This window comes from Octodon degus, unplaced genomic scaffold, assembly GCF_000260255.1.
Source record: "Octodon degus isolate 3935 unplaced genomic scaffold, OctDeg1.0 scaffold00050, whole genome shotgun sequence".
NCBI classification, from domain to species: Eukaryota; Metazoa; Chordata; class Mammalia; order Rodentia; family Octodontidae; genus Octodon; species Octodon degus.
In genome coordinates, this window is record NW_004524626.1 from 5055160 (window position 1) to 5061525 (window position 6366).

General features: G+C 43.7%; 1 pseudogene; it reads left to right on the top strand.

Moving 5' to 3' along the window:
* LOC101571458 overlaps positions 1-5966 on the top strand; it is a 48075-nt pseudogene extending 42109 nt beyond the window's left edge.
* The last annotated feature ends 400 nt before the right edge of the window (positions 5967-6366 follow it).

The window sequence follows — 6366 nt, forward strand, 5'->3', positions numbered from 1 at the left end:
GTAGACTCAAGTCAAATCATGACCCATAGGGTGGAAGAGAAGTCCATTTGTAGAGTGTGCTGATGGAAATATTCTGCTGCTGAACACAAAAGAGTAACTGAAAGACTACTACTGTATACCTCTTATTCTCCTCTGCCAAACTCTTCTTGACTTGATAGTCTGTGTTGAGAAATCTGCCATGATTCTGATGAGCTTTCCATTATAGGTGATCTGCTTCTTTTCTCTAATAGTTTTTAATATTCTGTTCTTTTGCTGAATATCTGGGATGTTGATTATTATGTGCCTAGTTGTAGATTTATTTTGATTATGGCTAACTGGCACTCTATATGCCTCACTTAACTGTATGTCAGATTTTTCCATGTTTGGAAACTTTTCTGCAACTACTTCTACATATAGTCTTTTTACATCCTTTTTGTTGACTGCTGCTGTTTAATTGATACCTGAGTATTATATTGTTTTTCTTTGCATTATCTTGTAGCTATTGCCTTGCTAAATCTTACTTCCTTGTCATTTTAAAGAGATCTTTCCTTTTGTGTTCACTAGCTGCAATGTTATCTTCCAGGTCTGAAATTCTATCTTCAATTTCATTCCAGCAGCTTTCCAGCTCTTAATGGAATTCTTAATTTCCTGAATATCTGTTTGAATCTGTTTCATGCATTCTAGTTCTTTTCTGTATTTTTTATTCAAAGTTTCCATAATTTTCCTATTCCCCTTTATTTTTTTAAAAATCTATGTCTTCTTTCAATGTGTTGAGCAATTTTTTCATGATTGTTGTCATTTTTTTAACCTGGAAGATTCTTTTTTTCTTTTTTCTGTACTGGGGATTGAATTCAGAACCTTGCGCTTGCCAGGTATGCACTTATTCCACTAAGCTATCTTCCTGGCCCCTGTGAGATTATTTCTGATCTCATTTCTTCTAGAGCCTCATGGATTTGTTTCTTTACCTCAGTTGCTATCATTTCAGAAATTTCAAGTGTGTGACTCTCAAGTTCTTCTATGACTTCTCTTGGACTTGTTCTCAATAGGCTGCATGCCTGAGATTGCCTTTTGCTCCTTCATTTGGACAGTTTTAAAGCTCCTAATGTTCACCCAGACTTAGCAGTGATGGTATGGGTTCAGGGAGTTGTTGAGCATGGCTCCTATTACAGTGGGAGGGCAGTGTAGGGCTCACCAAGGTTCCTGCAACCAGTTGGAGATGTGGCCACAGCTCAGCCAAACTGCAGCAATAGTGGGGAGAGGGGTTAGGGCAGGGCTCCCTAGATCCCTGTAAGGGTTCTGTATGGACCTGTCTTTTTTGAGGACAGTGAGAGGAGCAGTAGCAGCTCAGTCGAGCTCCAGTGATGGTGGGGGGAGTGGTAGAAGTTTTAGTTTGAAAATGAATCCTTCAGTTTAGCGAACTTAAGTGGCAGAGAACAGAATGGGTATAGCTGTACTGGATAAAATGGTTGCAGTTAGTTCAGGGTTTTTGTTTTACCAGTGCCTTTTATCAGAAGTCCCTCATCATCAGGAAACATTAAAACATTCAAAGGTCATTGATTATACCAATGAAGGACGAAATAGCAGGCAGGAAGCCAGGAAGGATGCAGGTCCGGTGGGGACTCTGATGATGTCATTCACAAGAGGTATAGGTGTGGCAGTAAGCTTATGTTACTCAATGGATAGTCAGAGTTTGCCCCAGGTTATGTTCAGGATCCCTGAGAGTCAGTGTGATTCAGAGCTTTTTACCTTTTCTTCAGGACGAAGATGGAAAGGAGCTGTCAGATGAAGACATACGAGCAGAGGCTGACACCTTCATGTTTGGGGGTGAGGACTTTAGGGTGGAATTCTAAATTGTGCATGGTCACTCCATTCAAGGAATGTGCTGGGTGGACTGGGGATCAACCTATTCTGCCCATGCTTTTTTTTTCCAAAGTTTTATTGATAAACAGATAGCAATGAGACAGTTTCAAATCAAATCGGAAGTACAGTTTCAACAAATAATACACTGCATATATTCTTAGTGGTTAATTGCTGTACAAGATGCTGACTTGTGATCCTATTTACAAACACCATTAGAACAAATCATTCTATTCATTAAGAGAATGCAACTATATATCTATCCCAACCACTTTGAATACACAGATACAAAATGGGCATTCATAGGTATACCCCATTTTTCCTAAGTTCCGTTATTGAATATTATAGGTGTGTAAACTCGGCAAAATATTCTAAAAGAGTCCAGTAGCCCATAATAGCATTGGGTCTTCTGTTTAACTGGCAATGTCAGAAATTATTGACCTGAGTCCCCCACAGCTCAACTTAACAGCATGGCTTTATTTCTTATATTTCATCTTCATACTTTTCTACTGGATGGTTAAGACCAAGGTAAAGCAGGACCTATGCAACAAGAGTTGCAGCTTTTTGGTCTGAGAAGGCCAGTGAAATGCCCTCAGGATTTATCCTGAGATCCTGTAGCTCAGATTGTAGAACCTTTATCAGTGCAGCCATGTGGATGAGTCACGGCCATTGCTTGGCCAATGTGCTCTCTGTGAAAGCCTGAGAGAGTATCTTCTCCCCATGTGACTCTCCTTAGGCCCACTCTATGTCATCGATCACTTTCCTCTTTGGCCCCATAATCTTCTTGATCAGAAAATTTGGGACACTACCGAGGTACATGACATTACAGTACAAGTTCTCATATGTCCTGAGTCTTAATTGACCTTAGAAGGCTAGGGCCAAAATGTTGGCTTTCCTTGTATCCCTCCTTTTCCTCTAATTTTGGTCTGCAAACTTAGGTTGTTAACCATCCAGAAGAAAAGCTTATTGTTATTATCAAACGATTTAGGCTATCAAGCTTAACCTCATTATCTCACTGCATTTCAAACATCTTACCGCCCATGCTTCCCATGCCTGCTTCCTTCCTGGATCTCAATGGATGAGCGCTGTCCATGCTTTGGTGCTGAAGCAGCTTAGAGACCCAAGCCTGTCTGGCTGTTCCTCAGGCCATGACACCACAGCCAGTGGCCTCTCCTGGGTCCTGTATAACCTGGCGAGACACCCAGAATACCAGGAGCGCTGCCGACAGGAGGTGCAAGAGCTCCTGAGGGGCCGTGAGTCCGAAGAGATTGAATGGTGAGTGCCGGTCATCATGGCTTTGCTCTCTGGGGGTGGGGGACAATGTTTTACTGATTCTGCCATTCTTGCTTGGTGAGAATAGGAACCAAGATGTGAGGCAAGTCCTAGATGGATTGGCAAGGGAAATCTTGTGTTTGACCACCATCAATTCCTATATTATGTCTTTTTTTTTTCCTTTTCCTGATCCCATTTCATGGCTCTGCTCTTCAGCTGGCAAAGGTAGATGATGCTTTTCTTGATTCTGCCTTTGCTGCCCAATGGATATATGAACTGACTTCAGAGGCAGACCCTGTTCTACAGCCTGCCTAGCAAGGGATAGGTTGTAGGCTTTTGGGACAGAAATATCTGGGCTTTTGAGAGAATTACTGACAGTGTGATAATGTGTAAGGGCCGAGGATACCATCTTGCACTTGTTCAATAAGTGAAATCCTCTTCCATTGTTTTATCCCTCTAAAATAACATTTTCAAATGCCTCCCCTGCCTGAACATGTGTTCTTCCATACTCTAACTCTTACTGTAGTGTCTAGACCAGCAATTCATAAATGACTACTGGGTAAATGTTGCCTACTTGTCCTGAACACCTTCATCCTTCATCCATCCAACTGACACTCTGCCTCAACACTCACCATCCTGTGCCCATATCTATTCTATGACACATAGACCTGGGAAGGATCCAGTTCAGAATTCTGCCTTCCAGCTTGGGGCAGGGGAGACAGTCCTAGGTCAGGACAGTGCCAGGCCACTTCTATAGTTTTCTTCTTCTTAAACTCTCAGATATAGAATCCCTCTGGGTCTTATATTGTTATAAGTACAAAAGGGTTCACTGGGGAACAGAGGGCTGGTGGTCTGTTTTCCCCCTGAATAGCTGTGGGTTGTGGTTTCCCCAGGGATGACTTGGCCCAGCTGCCCTTTCTGAACATGTGCCTCAAGGAGAGTCTGCGGCTGCACCCCCCAGCCACTGGGATCTCCCGCTGCTGTACCCAGGACGTTGTGCTCCCAGATGGCCAGGTCATCCCTAAAGGTACAATAGGGGGAGATTCATGGGCAAGAATTAGGGTCTATCAAGCTGTGGGTCTTTGTCCTGACAGTTCCCTCCTTTCCATAGGTGTTATCTGCCTCATCAGTATTTTTGGGCTCCATCACAACCCAGCTGTTTGGCCAGACCCAGAGGTGCTGCTTCCCCATCCTGGCCTATTTCAGGGGTCCTAGAGAAGAGGACATAGTGTTAACCTGGGAAATCAGACATCGCCCACCCTTCTTACAGACACACATTTTTCTCTGTCTGTGCTGGGAGACCTCACACAGCAACTGTGGTTTGGTTTCTTTCCAGGTTTATGACCCTTTTTGCTTTGACCCAGAAAACACCAAGGACAGGTCACCTCTGGCTTTTATTCCTTTTTCTGCGGGGCCCAGGTGAGTGGAGCAGGTGTCTGGGATGAAAATTAGCTGATGGGAGTGGGTTTGGGGCAGGACAGTGAGGACACCAATCCAAGTTGTGGATGGTCAGAGGTCTGGGTCAGTTTCCAGTTGCTCCTGTAGAGTTCATGTGCAAAGGTGAGGAGAATAAGGGTTGAGTAGGTGCAAGAGGGGTCTAACATGGCCCTATAGCCTTCCTTTTGTCACCTTTGATCTGAGTTGGGTGCTGAAGTCTGGGCTATGCTGGGAGACACACCCAGTTTGGGTCCACGCATCATTAGTGCTCTCCCGGGAACTGACCAGGGTGGGTTTGGGTCCCGGGCCAGGTTCGAAGACAATGGACCTGGATGATCCCGGCGCTATCATGGTCCTCTCTCTGCCCGCCCGCAGGAACTGCATCGGGCAGACCTTCGCCATGGCCGAGATGAAGGCAGTACTGGCGCTGACTCTGCTGCACTTCCGCATACTGCCAGACTACACAGAGCCGCGCAGGAAGCCAGAGCTGATCCTGCGCGCAGAGGGCGGGCTTTGGCTGCGGGTGGAGCCACTGAGAGTGGGGGCGCAGGGAGCCTCCAGGCCTGGGCTGGGACTCAGCTGACCCTGCCCACCCTCCTGTGCAGACTGTCAGGACTAAACAGTGCTGTGACCTTTGTTTGAGTCTCAGTGAGAGCCACTAGGGAGATTTGGGACCCATGGGTGGGTGTGAGCAGGGGATGGGGAGGGCTGGCGTCTCTGAGCCCAAGACCCTGACTACCTCTGGCTGAGCATAGGGACCCTTATAATGATAGTATAAACTATGGGAGGTGTCTGAGCAGCAGAGTGTCCAGGTTCCAGGGCAGGGCTGAGACTCAGAATCCTGGAGTGGAAGCCTTACCTGCACTATATTTCCATCACTAGACTTTCATCTCTTTTCTCCTTTTAAAGGTCATCACTGTTTCTCTCTTCCTCTTGGATTGTTCCCTTTACAAGAACATAGTGACCTTTTCCATCTCTTTTAATCAGTCTTGGTTTGAAATCCACTTTGCCTGCAAATGGAATAGCCACCCTTGATTTTTCCAGGTTCATGTTGCGTGGAGTATTATTTTCCAGCTTTTGACATTTGGTCTATTAATTTCTTTTTGAATTAAAAGTGTTTCTTATATGCAGCATATTGTTGGTTTTTTTCCTTGGTCCATTTTGCCAATCAGTTTCTTTCAATTCATGAATTGAAACTATTAACAGTGATGATTATAATTGATATGTATTGAGTTATCCTTGTCACGTTATTTTCCTGTTGTTGGCTATCACTCCTCTATTTGTTTGTCTTGTCTGGTAGATTCATTCTGTTGGGGTTCATGGAGGTGTAGTGCTTTTTCTCTTACTATACTCTCCTTCAGAACACTGTGGAGTGCTAATTTGGTGTTCATGAATTTCCCCAGGTGTTCTTTGTATGGAATATTTTATTTCTCCATTGATTTTGAAAGCTAGTTTTATAGGGGTACATCAACGTGGATTTTAGCTTGTTTTTCTTTTATGGTTTGAAATGCCTCACTCCAACATTTCCTTGACTCAAGAATTTGTGTTAAGAAGTCAGTTGTCACTTTTTAAAATTTTTATTTTATTTTTTTGCCATAATTTTATTGATAAACAAATAGCAATGAGACAGTTTCAAATCAAATCTGTAGGACAGTTTCAATAATTAACACACTGCATACATTCTTCTTAGTGGTTAATTGCTGTACAAGATGCGGACCTGACATTATATTTACAAACACCATTAGAACAAATCATTCTATTCATTAAGAGAAGGCAACTATATATCTATCTCAACCACTCTGAATACATAGATACAAAATT